The 18098-nt window shown below is 35.5% G+C and overlaps 1 long non-coding RNA gene across 3 annotated transcripts; it reads left to right on the forward strand.

The window, feature by feature from the left end:
- The first annotated feature begins 7052 nt into the window (after positions 1–7052).
- LOC145108014 (uncharacterized) lies at positions 7053–11627 on the forward strand. 3 transcript variants are annotated; one of them, XR_013708052.1, is made up of 4 exons: positions 7053–7245; positions 7344–7547; positions 7657–7798; positions 11497–11627. It is a non-coding gene; the product is annotated as an uncharacterized LOC145108014 (long non-coding RNA). The 3 variants fall into 3 exon arrangements; XR_013708050.1 differs by having other exon boundaries at positions 7053–7547; XR_013708051.1 differs by having other exon boundaries at positions 7053–7547; positions 7657–7783.
- Positions 11628–18098: the final 6471 nt, after the last annotated feature.

An 18098-nucleotide genomic window follows, 5' to 3' on the forward strand; every position in this document is an offset into this window, starting at 1 on the left:
CAACACCATTTTGTTGTGGTGTGTGAGCAACACTATATTGACGCATGATCCCTTTTTCCGTACAAAAATGATCAAGGACAGCATTCTTGAATTTCGTCCTATTATCAGTTCTAAGTGCATTCATTCGGTGGTTGGTCTGGTTTTCTATCATCACAATAAACTTCTTAATCAAGTCAGCAACCCCAACTTTGTTGCACAGGAAGAAGACCCACGTGAATCGCGAGAAATCATCGATCACATCCAGACAATATGAATTTATGTTTATGTTGAGGACGTTGACTGGACCTAATAAGTCCAAATGTAACAATTGGAGCACCTGGTTGATTGAATTAACCTGTTTTGGCAAATGTGGTTTTCTGTGATGTTTTCCTTGAGCGCAAGCCACACATTTTTCAAACGTGATGAAATCTTTGACAGGAAGCATGCGCACTAGATCATTATTCGCAAGTCGATTCAAGTTCTTTTCATTAGCATGTCCGAGCCGACGGTGCCACAACATAGCATTGTGCTCGGAAACTTTTGAGAAGGGGCAAGTGACTTGTTCAAGAAGATTGTTATTCATGTCAATGATATATGCATTACCTTCCCGTTTTGATTTTACGAGAATCCATTCATCCGGGATAACAATGCCTAGCTTTAAAATTAGACATTTGTTATCGGTGAAATGTGTTGAGTATCCCTTGTCACATATCTGAGAAACGCTGAACAAACTGTGCTTCAACTCGGGTGTGTAGTTGACATTCTCGAAACTTAGCACTCCATTTGAAACAGTTCCCCTTTGAGTGATCTTTCCGCCTTCACCTCCCGCAAAGGAAACGTATCCCCCTTTAAATGTTTGAATGTCATGCAGTTGGGAGATGTCTCATGTCATGTGCCTGGAACAACCGTTGTCGACATACCAAGGTCTAGCGACATTCCTCCGCAGCTTCACCTGTACAAAGAGCGGGGTTATTTAGATTTGGGGACCCAGGTCATTACACCCCTGCGTTTACCCTGGACTTTGACAGATTTACCTTTTTGAATTTTCAAAATTACATTAATATCATAAACACTTTCATAGGATGAAGATGATCGGACAACTGTAGATTTGGGCACCCATTGGTAGTTAGGTTTTAAACTATTCACAGGTGATTAAGAAACATTTTTCCTTTTCTTTGAACGTTTATATTTTCGGCTATAATTAGTCGAAGATCCAGACACACCTTTTGACGAAATTGACCTTGGCTCAGCCATAGTCGATTTCAACAATGGACCTGTGGCTGGTCTAGAGAAAAGCTGTTTGTTCGGTTTATCATCGGCCCTTTTCTTATTATTATGAATTTTCTAATAATTTTCACGAAGACGAGATCTCGAGGACTTTCTCGTTAGAGACCTTCCTCAATACTCGTTTTCTTTCCTCGGTGTTGAAAAATGCACAAATGCATTGTTGGAACAATTCCGAGCAATGTGGCCGACAGTACCACATTTGAAACAAATTTGCTTATTATCTTTAGACCTGGTACCGCCATTATCAGATTCCATGATCTTATGGACCTTTTTAACGTTCCCACATGTGCAATTGTAGGAGTTAGAATGTGTGACAGATGTAGAAGGTGTGGATGTGTTTGCATCAGATTCAGTGGATTTTACAAAAACAACATCACAATCATCAAAAACATTTGAGTTTGACATCACATCATCACAAGATAAAATATCACTCTTAACATCAAGAACAGACTCATCAACATTTGAAATAGAAACACCAAATTTTGACACAACCTTATTTTCAGACTCAATTCTTCCATTCTCCTGCTTTTCCTGGCTTACTGATGAATCTGCATCGGAAGTAGAAACGTTAGTATCTAAATTCCTAGTACTACATGCAGTTTCCTGTTCAGCAGCTGGTTTACCATAAAGCATAAATGGTTCTCGATTTATTTCATCTTTAGTTAATGGAGTGTTAGTATAAGTGTGATTGAATGGGGGAGGGACACTCTCATAGCCTATGCCTACTTGTTTCTGATCCTTCCATTTCATTTGATTTTAAATTATTGTTGCAACTCTTTCACTTGACACATCGAATTTTTTGAAGTTAAAATCAGCATTTGCAAAATGAGTCTTCAATATGTCAAGTTCCGTAGTTATAGCATCAAAATCTTTTCTAAGATATCTATAGTGAACACACTTGTCACTATAGTCTGCTTGTAACTTCTTATAGTCATTTGACTTGGCCTATAATTGATCTTTTAACAGTTTTTGGCCTTTTCTCAATTGATATCCCTCATACTTGAGTTCCTCAATCTCTCTATGCATTAAATCGACCTGTTCACGTAAAAAATTGATAGTTTTAATAGAAGATGGAGAACTAATGATTTCACTGACCTTTGACTTTTTAGAATCTGGCGTAGTTTGAACCATGAATGCAAATTGTAGATTCATCATCTCCTCCTCCGGATCCATCTCAGCTTTTCCTTCCGCAATATCGTTGATTTGAGCCAGATGCGCATTTTCAGGTCCTGAGATGTTCAGGACCTGAATTTGATCATCCCAATCAAATAACTGAGCCACCACCGCAAGATTTGCGGTCTGATTGTTGATGGTGGCTCCACTGTTGTTACCTATGGGCACCATAGTTCTTTCATTGTTCTCTCTCCTATCAGGCTTAGGACAGTCTCTGGCAAAATGACCAGGTTCATGGCAATTAAAGCATCAGAGTTTGCCTTTATTGAACCCAACCTTCTTCTATGCATTCATTCCCCAGTTATTTTTGCCTGTCCTTTTGGAGAACTGTTTGGCTCTGAACACCGCCATAGCAATTTGCCATGTTATGTCCATTTCTTCAATATCTTCGGGATAAATTTGGTCGAAATCAGCAAATGACAATTGAGGGGGCAGCTCACCAGCTACAAAAGCATTATAACAATTGACAAAACCGGTTGCAAGAGCCAAATTTTCGTCATTCTCTTTGGGAGCAAGGGTTGGAGCAGGAGATGGAGCAAGTGTCTTTGAAGAAGAAGTAACTTGTGGATAAAATACTGGACACTGAACACTTTGCATGAATGGTGTCGCATATGATGATGATTGAGGAGCAGCAGGTGGTTGAACTTGAGGATTGGTGAAGGATGAGAAAGCATTATTTGATTGAATTCCGAGATTAGAAGAAGAATATGAGTTAACATGGTTGATCTCTCTTTTTTTGTCATCCAGATCACAAGCTTTAATGATGGCCATGAGTTCAGCCAAACTAAGTCGATTAAGATCCTTTGTTTTCTTGATGACAACAACATTCATATCCCATGTCTTTGGGAGAGATTTAAGCAACTTCTTGTTCACTTCTGATCTTCGCACTAAAACCTCAGTTGAACTCATCTCAGTGGTGAGTGTGATAAAGCGTTGAAGTTGAACTTCCAAAGTTTCTCCAAGAATGTGATTAAACATATTGAATTTCTGTCTCAGCATGTCTTAATGGCTTTGTTTCATATCCTCATTCCCTTCATACACTTCAATCAAGGCTTCCCACAGACCTTTTGCTGATTTATATTCCCGAAAACGTTTGGCAAATTAAGGAGAAAGAGTGATAGTAAGGGTAGCAAGTGCCCTCTCTTGCTGCTCAACTTTATCGAATTCTTCATCAGTATATTCTTCGACAGCCTTGTCAACAATCGTTTCATCTGGAAGTGTTGTGGTAATTCGAATAGGACCCTTCAAAATGCATCTCCAAATTTTGAAGTCTTTCATCTTGATATATTTTACCATTCAATACTTCCATTCCGGGTAACCTTCGGCAGATAGCAGACGAGGAATACGTGTAGTTGTTCCCATAATGGAATCCAGTTCATGATGAATTGTTGAGTTTTGTGAATCCATTTTTATTTTATTTTAAATGATTTTCTATATTGTTTTTAATTGATTAAACAAACAAGCTAAGAAGAAAAATATTAAAATCTTCAAATAATCAATAATGGCTTTACGGCCGTAATGGATTCACGGCCGTGCTCACTTCACGGCAGTACACAATGTTCACGGCCGTACACAGTTAATGAAGAAATTTTCACGGTAAATGAAGGGAACACGATCAGTGAAGGGATTACGGTCGAAAATGCAGTTCACGGTCAAAAGAACTTTGATTGGTTCACGGCCGTACACTTGATTACGGCCGTAAAAGCTTCAACAAAGTGTACCGTAAACACTTAGAATAACCCATTCCAAGCAGATTTTGATCCCAACAGCTTTGAAAGTCGATCAAAAAACAAGTATCCAGCAAATATACTCGAAATAACCACAGTAATGCAGAGGAACTTGTAGCCATAAACACCAATCACTTGAAGGAATATGTCGCCGTAAACACCAATCACTAGTTTGACACTGGATTTGCTCTGATACCAATTGTAAGGTCCTAAATCTGAGGATCCAAACCAGTGATCAAACAAATAGCAATCAATCAAAGTAAGAAATGAGTAGAAGGATTAAAACAAGCATGCACACGTTTATATCACAAAAACGTCTAGTACACCTTGGATACACACACTAGGCCGTGAACAGACTGACCAACTCGCTAACCCTGACTTAAGACTAACACACCCCTATATATATATCAACAAGCCAACCGCAAACGGGGTTCACGGCCGTGAACAGGTTCACGGCCGTGAATACCCTTACAACCGCAAACACTAAACAGAAGAGCTACAAACACCCTGAATCTACCAAGACACATATACTCTATGAATGACTAGCCCAAACCACATAGATGTGACCTTTCAGATCCTGAAGTCTTACTTGCATTTATAGTTATTAGACTTATCCAAGTGGGAGACTGTTGGATTAGTGTCTAAGTCCATAACTATATTTGGTATGTACTTGACCCGGTTGTAGCATAGTCCTTTTGGGTTGCCTTCACCAATGCAAATTGATTGGATGAATAATAGAGAAAGAGGTTATTATGGTTTATTAATATATTATAAGAATAATATATTAAAAGAGAAATCATATTTATTTAATTAACATTGGTCAAGAATTAATTAAGAATTAATTTTGTGGTCAAAAGAGGTTAATTAAATTAAGGGGACTGAACTTGTAATTATGTGATAGTTGCAAAGTTGGGTGGACGAATTCTAAGGATAAGGCCTTAGGAATTCGTCCAAAGGTAAGGTTCTAGAATTATCTTTTGGGCTACTTGGTGGCTAAGTAATCAGATAAGGATAATGACTGAAACCCTAATTTCCACACCTATATAAAGACCCCTAGGGCATGAGAATTCGGCTACACTTGAACCCTAGAAGTCTTGGAGCCAATTTTTCCCTCTCCCCTCTCTCTCTCTTGCTTCATCCAATTGCTTGTGGTGTTTGTGATTGACTAGAGGCACAACATTTGGGGTGCTAAGGTTCTCAAAGCTTCAAGATCTATAATCAATGATCAAGGTAATCGTCTAACTTGTTTATTTGATATTCAATAGCTTTTATTGTATGCTAGTTTAGGGTTTACAAGCTTTGGATAAATTTGCATGTACAATAGAGAAACCTAGATCCAAAGCTTTAGGATTTTGCATGTGCACATAGGAATGTTCTTTTTCTCGAAACCCATCATGGTTGATACATGAAATTGACCCACTATCGCGTCATAAACACCGGAAATATCTTTGCCCGTCTTATCTAGCATAGTTGAAAAGAAATAAGGGGCTTGTTCGGCACAGAGCGTTGAGAAGATTCTACATTCTACCATTTAACAAAATGCTACATTTTGAACAAAATGTCTCGTTTGGCACAACAAGTTTTTATCGTTTAATTTAAACAAAACTTTCAAAATCCAAAAACTACTTCATGTAGCGTTTAACAAAATGCTACTAGCTACCCACTATCTGCTTCCCGCTACCCGCTAGTTTTGCCGAACACGTCCAAACTTGGTAGAACTAGCACGCCAGCTATTACTATGTGAGAAAAATTTATCTATTTATTTCTTTAGAATGAGATACTAACATTTGAGGTTTTCTTTTGGAATGGAGAAAAGTTGAAAAAATTCGGAGCTGTTACCCTTTTTATGTTTTGAATTAGTTTTGGATATTTCCAGTTACGTATTTTTTTAGAACATCAGTGGTTAACTTCGCTAACAATCAAACCCTTCAAATAAGGGTTAATTTTGTGTCTCTTCTTAATATCTAATATGTAGCTAGTCTTTCTAATAAAACTGGTTGCCCTTCCAAAATATTTATTACTTTGATTTTGTTTTTGGATATTTTTGGTTATCAAGATCTTTTTTTACACGAATTATAAAAAAACTTAGTAACTCAATATCCATCTATTAGGGTGAATATTAGCTATGAAACGACGATGCTTAGATTATGAGATTCACGTTCAAGAGATATTACATTCAAATGAAATTACATAACTACAATTAATTTACAAATGCTCAGATCCGAATCTAAAATATTCGGAGCTCGGGGTTGAGCTCTTTACTTGACGAGAATTCTTAAATATTGATTTAGTAATGAGAATATTATTAGTTCTTGTGTATATAAACGTCGTGTTTTATAAGAAGTGTCAAGTGTATTTTAAATGAGATACCTGCCTACGTACATGATAAATGTGTTTTACAATCCTTCATCCAATTTATATCAAATGCATGTGTTAAATGCTTAATGTCTTTAAAAGTATAATGTGCGAGAACACAACTTTCGTAGTTCAAAGTCCGATATATATACACCATTATATATATATATATATATATATATATATATATATATATATATATATATATATATATATATATATATATATATATATATATATATATATATAATATGGTGTACCTGGGTCGGCCCATGACATCAACATCGACCCGGTCATGACAGATCGGCTAATAAATTACAAAGCACAACTGTCCGACCCATCAGATTAACATTGACTCGGCCGTACCACTTTGGCGCATAAACGACAAAGCATAGTTGTTCAGACCAATCAACATGTGTGGCAACGCCAATAGATAACAAACAAAAGATGGAAAAAGGACTTATCCCAAAAGTCATGCATGTATAAGATCATGGCAATAATGAAAATCTTAAATAGTACAGACAACCTAGCTATCTTACCCAGTTAATGCAAGCTACCGGGTAAAACCTTGTATCAAGGAGACTAGAGATGCCCATAAAAGCCCTTGAATGCACGATAATAAAGTAATGTTTTCTGGAAGAAGGAACTCTTGCAATTTTTTCTCACAACTTCAAACCGACATCTGACTTAGGCGTCAGAGAGCAATATCAGGGTTCATCCATCGGTATAGCTTTCTAACCTAGCGTTTATCTCTGTTATGCAGCATATAATTCATAGTGCTCAGTAGAGGAAGTTATCACCAACCAGTTACCATGTACCCAGATTAACCACGTAGCAACACCGGTGTCATCGGTTTCATAAATCTGACAAATGCATCCGCAAATAGCAACATAAAAAGTACCAACAACATTATGACACACCATCGCAGGGCAAGAGAGAAAACCCTACCATACAAGGAAGAAAACGATGCAGGACTCTTGCATACAAAATTTACAACGCAACAAACTCAAAAAGTCCAGATAAAAGGTGATGAACCAATCCTAATACTTGGACATATTTACGACATATGTGTTCATCGAATATACTTCAAAAGCGGAAATTCAATAGAGATAATGTACGAACATTGTTTTTCTAGGTTACTGGAAACAATGAAAAAGCAACTCAAGCAATCGGATTCGCATTTAACAAGCTTTGTGGGGCACTTAGTATGGCCCCTACGGATAGGATCATTGCCATTGATATTACAAGGTCATCAAACAAAGGTTAGAAATACAAAGGTATTAAACTTTACAATAATATAGTCCCCATCGCCTTACAATATAGTTTTCGGAAGAAGCGCTATGAAAAAAATTCAAAGTAATCGCATCAACAATACACAGTTCAATTAGATTTCGGACCCTAGTCAGCTATGGGAGAATGAACAGTGAGCCATTGGTTACACCAAGAACACTTATAGTAGAAAAAAGAGATTCGAAAATAGAGAGGTCACAACTAGCTCAAGAGGAATCAGATTTGATTATAATAAATAATGATTACCCAAACCAAGGAATTTAGGTCGGGTCTATGTTCACCAAGGCGTTGTGTGAAAATTTAAAAAGATTGTTAAGAGAAAACATTGACATATTCACTTTGCAACCAACCGACATAGTCGGAGTGCTAAGGCAAGTTATAGAGCATAAGCTAAATTATATGACGAGAGTGACATCAATTTGACAAAAAAAGATGACGGAGAATGGTGCCCATCATTACAACACAATTACAATAATTGGTAATATTACTACTAATAGTAGGGTCCTTTTGGGTTGCACACAAGGACATAAATAAGAAAAAAATGACATGAGAAAATTATAGGGACATGATTTTTTTAATTAGTTAATTGTATTTAATTAATTAAATGAAATCTAGAAGTTATTGAATATTTTAGAGGATAAAATAAGATAATTTAGGCAGTCATATAATTACCATGTATATGGATAATTATTAGGAGACTAGATCTTTTAGGGTTTTCTATCATTCGTTGTAAATAGAGAGGCATATGGACGAAAATAGATGATGAGAAATCTCTAAAACCTAGAGAAAATTTTGCTCCTACCTTCTATTTCCTGAAACCCTCAAAGTCACGACGCCATGTCGTGGTGGATTTTTTGCCACGACATGGTACCAGTTATTCCAACATATTTAGAATTGTGAATACTCCTTCATTGTGTTCGTTCCATGTGTTGTTATCGGATGTTACTGATCTGAGTTCCTTGGGTGTGACTATGAAGGAGGAGTTCCACGTTGGACTCTTAGCTATCATCAATAAATTGAAGATCTACTTCGGTTTTGACAAACCCTAAAATGTATGTTATCTTGCATAATCAAGTTGCTTTAGATAGGTTATTCATAGATTATGTTTTCGGGCCTATTGAGGATAAAAAATTGTTCTTCTGATGTCCCTTTATTGTTGTTTAAGGATCCTCAAAACCCATCAGTGGTATCAAAGCGACCTGAAGACATCTATTGCACTAGGCTTTATCTTCTTGTGTGTTTAATTGAGTTTGCATGCGTACATCTGATCTTGTTTTGGAATATTAAATGGTTTTAATTTTTCTAGAAATCGAATTACTTCAAATCTCAAATCCCTCTATGTATCTCAAATCTCTCCCAAATCTCTCTATGTATCTTAAATATCTCCCAAATCTTCCTATGAAGTTTCCTTAGTCGAAAGCAACTCAAAAACGAAAGGATAAAACTTGAAGGAGTAAGCCCAGTTCGGAACCTCTTAGGTGGCTTCGGACCCTCCCACCCGGACAATCTCGCTCCGGAAACCCCCCCCCCTATTTCGGAACCTCCTGTTTTGCTGTGGAAGCTATCACACTGAACCCACTCTGGAAGAACTCTGACTTCGGAACGGAAGCCTTGTAGCCTCAGAACCATCGCAGCCTCGGAAGGAAGTGGTTCCGGATGTAAGTTGACTCCGGATCAATGGCTTGACTCGGGAATTTGAGTTAGACTTCGGAACTCACCAGGTGACTCCGGAACTCACTATTTGGCTACGGATTTTAGACCATTTCGGAACTTTTCTTCATTTTAGGAGATTTTGACGTCGGAAATTCCTCCGAACTCGTAATTTTCATAACTTAGACCCCTTAAACCCCTATTTTATGCCAAATTTGATTATTTTAAACATATTTACATAAAATAAAACCCCAAAATTTATAAAGGCATCCTAAGGTAGAGAAGAGGGTTTGACTTTTATGATGTGATGTAAATCCTCTATTTCCCATACAAATCCTAGTAATTTATGCATTAAACCTTAGTGATAGACATTACCCTCCAGTACTCCAAGCAAGTGTCAAGTCACCCCTTATCCTCCATTATAGAAAACGTGAACTACTATTTTCTCCATATTCTACTTCCCATATCTTTAATCTGTGAACTCCAAAGTGTGCTCTCAAACTTGTTCAAGCTTCAAGTTCCATTCCTCCAAAGAAATTCCCAGATTTTTGGTAAGTATCTCCTCTTCTTTGACTAAGTGATTCTCCACATTAGTCCTAAACCTCCATTATATTTACATATTCTTAGGATATTCTAAAGTTCAAAGAGTTATCAAACCTTTCAAGTGTTGGAACTTGGAAACTCCTTAACACCTCTTCAAATCACACATCAAGCTAAACCAAGGTGCTCTTCATACCCCTACTTATTCGAGTTTTAGTGTTTTTGGGGGAGAATACAAGTCAAATCTTGTCTAAATCCATGGATAATTGCATGTATTTGTACATGTAGGTGTGTGTGAGTGTTGAAACGTTGTTTCAAGAAAATGGTTCATAAACTTGAAATTTTTACAAACCTCATGATGTTAGGACAATATTTTAACCACCATATAGGAAATATTCTGTTTGCAAACTATTGGTGATTATTTATAAATATTTAATATAAAGAATTTTATCAAGAAAATGTACAAAATGGAGCTGTTGTGACAAAAATAATTACATGTCATAAAACTGTCGTCATAAAACTTTCAGAAACACAAGTGATAAGTTGTATGTCATGAAGCTGAAAAACGCATGTCATAAACTGCAGTCGTAACTTCATACAAGTCATAGTTTTACATGAGTCATAGTTTTACACAAGGCATAACTTGACACCTTCTGAGAAAATTGGGTCTTATATAGTAAATTATAAAGAAAATGACCATTTTTGCCAACTCCGATAATATCGGGTCATTTTAGATAAATATTCATAGTGGATTATTCTCAATGAACAAAGTGAAACGAAAAGAAATATTTAGTCAACAGAAACAACTATTGTTATTTACTTAATAAATAACAAATCTCAACGATTTGCACCAAGGAAAAACCTGTTAGTATTCAAGTCAGACGAATCTTCCTTGTACCTATATATACACATATTAGTGTACGCGTAAAGTCCTGTAAGAGTTATAACCAGAGTCTCCTGGAGGGGGAGCGGGAATTTGTGTATAGATCTATACGGGGTTGACACCCCGCACCTTCGTTGTTCGCTACAGCTAGACCGGCCAGTCTAGGGCGACAAATGCCTTAATCAAATCTGGCACCTGAAGAACGCTTGGGTAGCCACTCCGTCGTAATAGTATGGTTATATAGACTCACTTAGAATATAACAGTATGATTTTAGAAATTTACTCAAGTTACACCTCTCGATTATAAACAACTATTGATCGGATACTATAAGCAAAGCTTTTACCACACCAGTCTTAGGGATTTGGGACCACCATTTTATTCATCAGAAAATATAGGATTTTATGGGGAAAACGATTTTATATGATTTTGTAAACGATAAATTAAGGCACACATGCAACTATACTCGATTTGAAACAAGACTTACAACTATTTTGGGAAGAAAATATTGGATTTTCTGGATTTCTAAACTATCACCAAATTTTATACAAAAATACTTATGAACTCACCAACATATTTTATGTTGACACTTTTCAAATGACTTGTGTTCTCAGGAAACCAGTAAGCATGTTTATGGATCGCGGACTCAGGATTATTTTGCTGTAATTTAGAATTTACTTACTAATGACTCTTTTGTGTAATTTCAAAACATGAACATGATGTAAAACAATGTAAGTTTGTTATCTTAACGTATGATGTTTGGATTTGATATGTTTTATTTATACACAATTGTTATGATACTGCACAATGAAGTCACCCGCCTCCAAACATTTCCGTCGTTATGGTTCGGGGATGTGACAGGTCTTCCTCCACAACATGGGGGTCACATCAGAAAACGTGTTTCTGAGTCGCACCATGACGTTATGACTTCTGTGCCACGACATGGTGATCTGTTTTCCGTAACGTGGTTGGTTCCCATCCATGGTGTGGCAAGGTTGTCCACATATTTCGTTTTATAATATTTTTTCCTAGTTTTGCTTGACCCTTACGTTATATATCTCGATTTAGTTCAACATGCAAATTTGTCAATTTTACTAAAGTTGAAAAACATTATGCTTATTGGTTTAATTAGTTAATTAATTGTTTAATTAATTAACTAAAAGTCAAAGAAGTATATCTTGATTGAATATATTAGTTATTGGCATTGTAGCCTTGCGTGTCCAATTAGAATTAATAGACATAAAACTTAAATGGTTTAAATTACATATATGTATGGTAAACTTGTATTTATATATACAAAATAAATATGAACATTGTGTCCTTGCATGTTTAAAAGCATTTTTAGTCTTAGAATAACTAAGCTTACATACTCTAAATGTTATTGTTTAAGGAGATCTCTTCGATTCCTAATGATGTCGGCTTTTAAGTGGCATTTAGTTATCGGCACCCTCACCGCGATATTGTGTTTTGTGAGTCGAGTTATTAAAAGGGTTTGATAGGACACTTGACTTGTTAAATGTATTAACATTACAAGTATTAAAACAAAATCCCATTTTATATATAAAAATGTGAATGTTATGGTTTCCATGGAAATTACTCCTTGTTGTCTATTCTTTTTTGGCGTTATGCATGGGTGGTTTATCGGCACGACAAATGAGAATTCTCAAAGTAAGGTATATGGTAATTGGGATTCTCATGCATTACTTGAGTTGAATATCATTTAACTTCACATGGTCGATTCACCATTTGGACTCATGATCCTCAGTTAATCCAGCCATGAATGTTAAATGAGCATAAAAAGAGATTAACATGATATTGACATAGTGTCAATAAATCCCGAAAGACCTAGGAATCTCATAATGATAGAGATTGACAATTTCTTGTCTACCCAAATAGCTTTTTGGTGTGATTTTCGGCTAATCCATGTCACATCATTGAGTGAAATATGCATCCTGGACTTGTTTGAATTAATTTTATAATTGGGTAATTATTCATTAAGGATTAATAAAACAAAATAGGATGAAACATTATTTAAATGATGTCTTAAAATTATCCACTAAAATTTAAGTGCTATAAAACCTTTATAAGGATAAATTATAAGGAATGGTTAGTCTTGTTCGTGTTTTGAGAATAACTCTCTTAATCGAAAAGAAATATCATACTTTTGGTGAAGATCTGCTTGAGGTTCCTCCAGCTATTATTTAGCTGAAGGAAGGAACAAGTATTAAATAAACTTAGTACATCAACAACATTGATGTTATATGAAATTCTACTAATTTAGGAGTTGATTATGGAAACATAACCAAATGGATAACAAGTGCATATAATCAGGGAATTCTGATTTAATATGAGAAACTTGGAAAGATCCATCTTAGCAAATGTTTGGTGTACAAATTGAAGCAATATAGAATTCTATCATGTTGGAAGCTGATTATGGTGACTTAATCAACGTGCCAATTAGTGTATATTATCAGATGATTCTGATATGGGCTTTGGGGAAAGATCCATTATGGAACTACATTGCATGTTGAGTGCCATTGGAGTTAATTTGGAAAAGCGGAAAAACTCCAAGCTTTAAAGAACCAAGTACATTGGTAAGATTAAAGAAATGTAGAATTCTACCCGTGGGGAATTGGCAATTAACAGATGATTCTGATATGGGCTATGTGGAAATATCTATTCTGGAATTGCATAGCATGCCGAAAAACTTTTTGGTATAAAATGGCTAAGCATAGAATTCAAAGCTTCAAATGCTCCTATGGTTATCTATCATGAAAGAAGTGTAATGAAGAAGAAATCCAATTGTCTATATGCAAAGAGAATGTTTAAAGTTGGTGTACTCAATTGCAACATCAAATGTTATGGAAAATAGGTATGCCCATTATAAGACGTATTCTGATATGCTAAATCATTACTAAGAAAAGGACTAAGAAAAGCACAAATGCCCAAAGTATCTGAAGTACACTGAAACCTAGAGAAGAATTGATTGGTCATCGATAACGAGGCCCCATAATAATTTAAAGATTAAGAGTCAACTCGTTCTTCCAAGTGTTTAGCCTATAATTAGAATAATGAATCCATAACACCATTAGTATGTTACTTCAAGTCCTTGAGTATTTCACTGAAGGATTAGTACTGACATTTTCAAGGATGTGCAGTGACCAAAAAGGAAGTAATAGACTATAACATGCAGAAGTGATTATGATCAAGAACATCAAAACGAGTTCCTTTGATTTCCTTAGGATCATAAGATGATTCGCTCTCTTAAATGTTAAGTCTGTGGTCTTATGAATTAAAATATTTATACAATGTTTTTTAAGATTGTTTAATCTCATTTAAATAAGGAACATTTTGCATGTTTTCTATTTAAAAGTAAGTCATGAAATCTTTCAAACTAGTATAGTAACAATAGTTCAATTAAGATTTAGTGGTTAGATTAAATGCAATTAAGCAGTCATCCTCTTGGACATATGAATAAGATCTGTATTGCCAAATATCCAGTTGGATCAGATTTCGGATAAGTCTTATGATAAATGCAAATCTAGAATGATGACACTGATACCACCTAGTGGTAGTTGAAATAAGTTTATCCTAATTGGTCGTTCAGATTAACCATGATGCATGTTGATCCAAAAATTTTAGATCATCATCTTGAATATGTGAATGAGAAGTGCATCACAAAATATTTAATTAGACAGAATTTTAGAATTTATTAAACCACAAGTTTTGACTTATACATTTCTCAAAGTATCAAGATAATTGATGAAACAAATCACCTCGTGATGTGATCATTTGTTGGAATGGTTCATGCTAATTATCCATTCAGATTGGTTACAAAGCAAAATTTAGTGTCAACTGGGAAAAATGATAAGAAACTCAGATCTAATAGGATAGTGAGAATATTGGTCGAAGGTTAATGATCATCTAATGAAATTGTCAAACAGTTTCACAACTCGTCTCAAACCAAAGTATTGTCATAAGCAATATAGTTAGATAGAGAAACAAATCATTGTTTAATTTGTAATTGATGAGTCATATTGTGCTTATAAACTTTCATGGATTGTACCATGAATGATTGTTACAAGTGTGCTGAGTCTTGTACAATGTAAGAAAGTTCTTACCAAATGCTCTATGAGATAGGCTATTTCATTGGACTTCCTAACTACGTTATTTGGAATCCCTCTTAGAATAAAGAATTTGTTGCTCTAAGGGAAGTTTTGAGAGAGAGAGATAGAGAGAGAGAGAGAGAGAGAGAGAGAGAGAGAGATCTTATATCCAAAAGAGCTAGTGGGAGCCACATTGATCTTGCTAAGACTCTAGAATCAATTATCAAAGAACCTAAAGAAAAACACTAACACTTAATTACAGGTTAAAGCCTATTAAGGCAAATGGCATCCCTCTACCTCTTCCACATAGATATAATAGAAGACTTCATGAACCTTGTTCACTCCATGTCACATGGGAAATAAGTCACTAATAGATTGCAGTCAGAGTCAATCAACTAATAGATGCTATGGAAGGCCCAATAAGCAGAAATTATAGAAAGCTATGAGTAAGGAGATTCAGTCCATGTATGGTTGAAATTTGAATTGATCCAAAACTTGGTGTTAAAACCATATTGTGTTTATAGATCTTCAAAATATGACAAGCATGGATAGGAACACACATATATTCAAACCAATATGGGATTTGAAAGAAATGTAGGCATGTTAAGTCTATTGATGGATTCTAGTCAGCATCTCATGTTTGGATCATTTGCTTTAATAAGGAATTCAAAAGCTAAATTACAAGAAACAGAAGATAGTCCATATAAATATCAAAGCTAGCGGGAGAGATGTTGTCCCTTGTACTAAAATAGGAAACGATGTCCTAAATTTGGTAAGTGTAAAAGTTTTAATTGTCTTAGGAATTGTCTCGCTATGAAACACATGGGAGGAACAAGAAAGTATACTAAGAATATATGAAGATAAGATCTATGTGAATCATTGATTTATGCCAAAATACTATGACTCATGAGGAAACTCAAGATGCAGCATTCTTAAAAAGTTCACGCTAGTAAATCTAATGACTCGTATGCCTGATGTATGACAAGTCATATAAAAACATTTTGGATTTAATAAAATAATCAAGAATATTCTTTCGAGTCCTAAAAGGATGAAAGAGACACTCATTTTAGTATGGAAAAAATCAATAAAAGAGTTACATTGATAGTTATTTCCTTACTAATAGAGACGTTTCCGTTTAGCAGTCGGACTTCGTGCTCTTAATAAATTATAAAGTATTAGGTTGGAGTATTATTAAGTGGATTTAATAGTAAGCTTAGATTATATTGTAGTTACTTAGATTACAAAGACAAATTATGAGGATAAAAGAAATTCCTTAGTAACCCTAGTGTTGTATTCATTCATTGATGGGTCTCTTGAAGTTGCTTGTGACTAAGATGTGACATCCCCATTTTTCACGATCAAAAAAGTCCAATTTAATTATCCTTATTTCTTTTCAGAATATCCTTTTTTTAAGAATTATAATGCGGAATTTGGTCCCAATAATGTGATAATATTACAACCAAGCAATTCCAAAGAAATGCATTTCATTAACAACATCGCGATGTCATCGTCAAAAAAGAAACATAAGCATCAGGAAAATATTAAAGGCCTTACAATAGTTTATTACATTATGGCCTACAAGTATCCATAAATCATTCAACATCCTTGGGCATTCGTGTCGATCCATGTGATACAAAGAAACTAAATGGGTTTCGCTTGTGGGCCTGGGATGTGACAACCCGGAAAATTTTTTAAATTTAAAGCCCAGTCAATCAACTCAAATGAGTGTCAAACTCATTAGTACTGAGTTCTAGCCCGGTTAAAGGTCTTTCTAAGGAGTTTTAGTCTAGTACACTTAAGGAATAAGTGTTGGATTTTATCTGCTAAAGGCCACATTACAAGATTCAAGCCCTAAACTCCATCCTGTGGAGTTTACGACCGTAAACATGGAGTTTACGGCCGTAAACTCATGTAGGCCGTAAACTCCTCCATATAAGTTCATTTCCTTCACTTTTCTTCATTCTTTCACTTTCACCTCAAGAACACATGAGTTTTCTCTCAAGTATCATCCCGATCTTCATACTTGATCTTCAAAAATCGTAAGTGTTCTTCTCTAGTTAGTTGTTACTCCTTCTTAACTAGCTTCATCCTCATGATTCATCCATGGAAATCATGTTTTCATAGATCATCAAGTTTCACCAAGAACACACACTAGTGTTCTTGGCCAATATCAACCATTTCAAGCTTCTAGATCGTAAGTACACTTCCCTATACTTCATATCTAGTTAGTATCCATGCTTAGAGACTTGAAAACATCAAGAACACAAGATCAAAGGGAGTTTACGGCCGTAAACTCCCAAGACCGTAAACCCCTTTTTGGTGGCCATTAGGGCCATAAACCCTATAGGATGCAAGGCAAGTGACCCAGAACCCTTCCTTGATGTTTGAAGGACCTTAAACTTCACTCAAGTTCACAGTGAACATGAGTTTACGGCCGTAAACCCCTTTGGGCCGTAAACTCATCAAAAGCCTCATTTGAGGTGGTCTTCTTCATATAAGTGTAGAGCAAAAGTCCTTAAAGTTTCCTAGCATTCAAACCAACACTTTAGCATGTTTGACCATGAGCTTACGGCCGTAAACTCCCTTGGGCCGTAAACTCATGATCGTAAACACATGTAAGTGCGATTTCACTTTCCTTTGTTGAATCACATGTGATTCCAATACTTGATCAAGGTGTTTCCTAGTCCCGAAAGGTGTTTCCTTTCATATAGTTGTTTATAAACACTATATTCATGTCAATATGTGTCCTTATATGTCATTTAGGACTTATTGTGTCTCGAGACTTCATTCATGGAACTTCTCATCCTTACACGCATACCCGTTTGAATCACCCACATCAGGTGAGTTCATACCCCGTAATGAATCTTTTAACTGTTTTTAACTGTTTTAAGGGGGGATTACAAGTTGAACACAATGATAACTGTGTAAATGTTTGTTATTAAACATCTTTCAAAATGTTACTTATGTCATTTATAAGTTGTCAAAACATTTCAAAAACTCTTTTAAAGTTATGTTACTTTATAGTTATACAAAACTCCATTTTTAAAGTGCAAACATAACTTAGTAGATAAACGAGTCTTTTCAGTAACAGTTCAAGTAGAACATTAGTA

Source organism: Lactuca virosa, chromosome 1 (assembly GCF_052849685.1).
Source record: "Lactuca virosa cultivar CGN04683 chromosome 1, Lactuca_virosa_CGN04683_v6, whole genome shotgun sequence".
In the NCBI taxonomy this organism is placed as follows: Eukaryota; Viridiplantae; Streptophyta; class Magnoliopsida; order Asterales; family Asteraceae; genus Lactuca; species Lactuca virosa.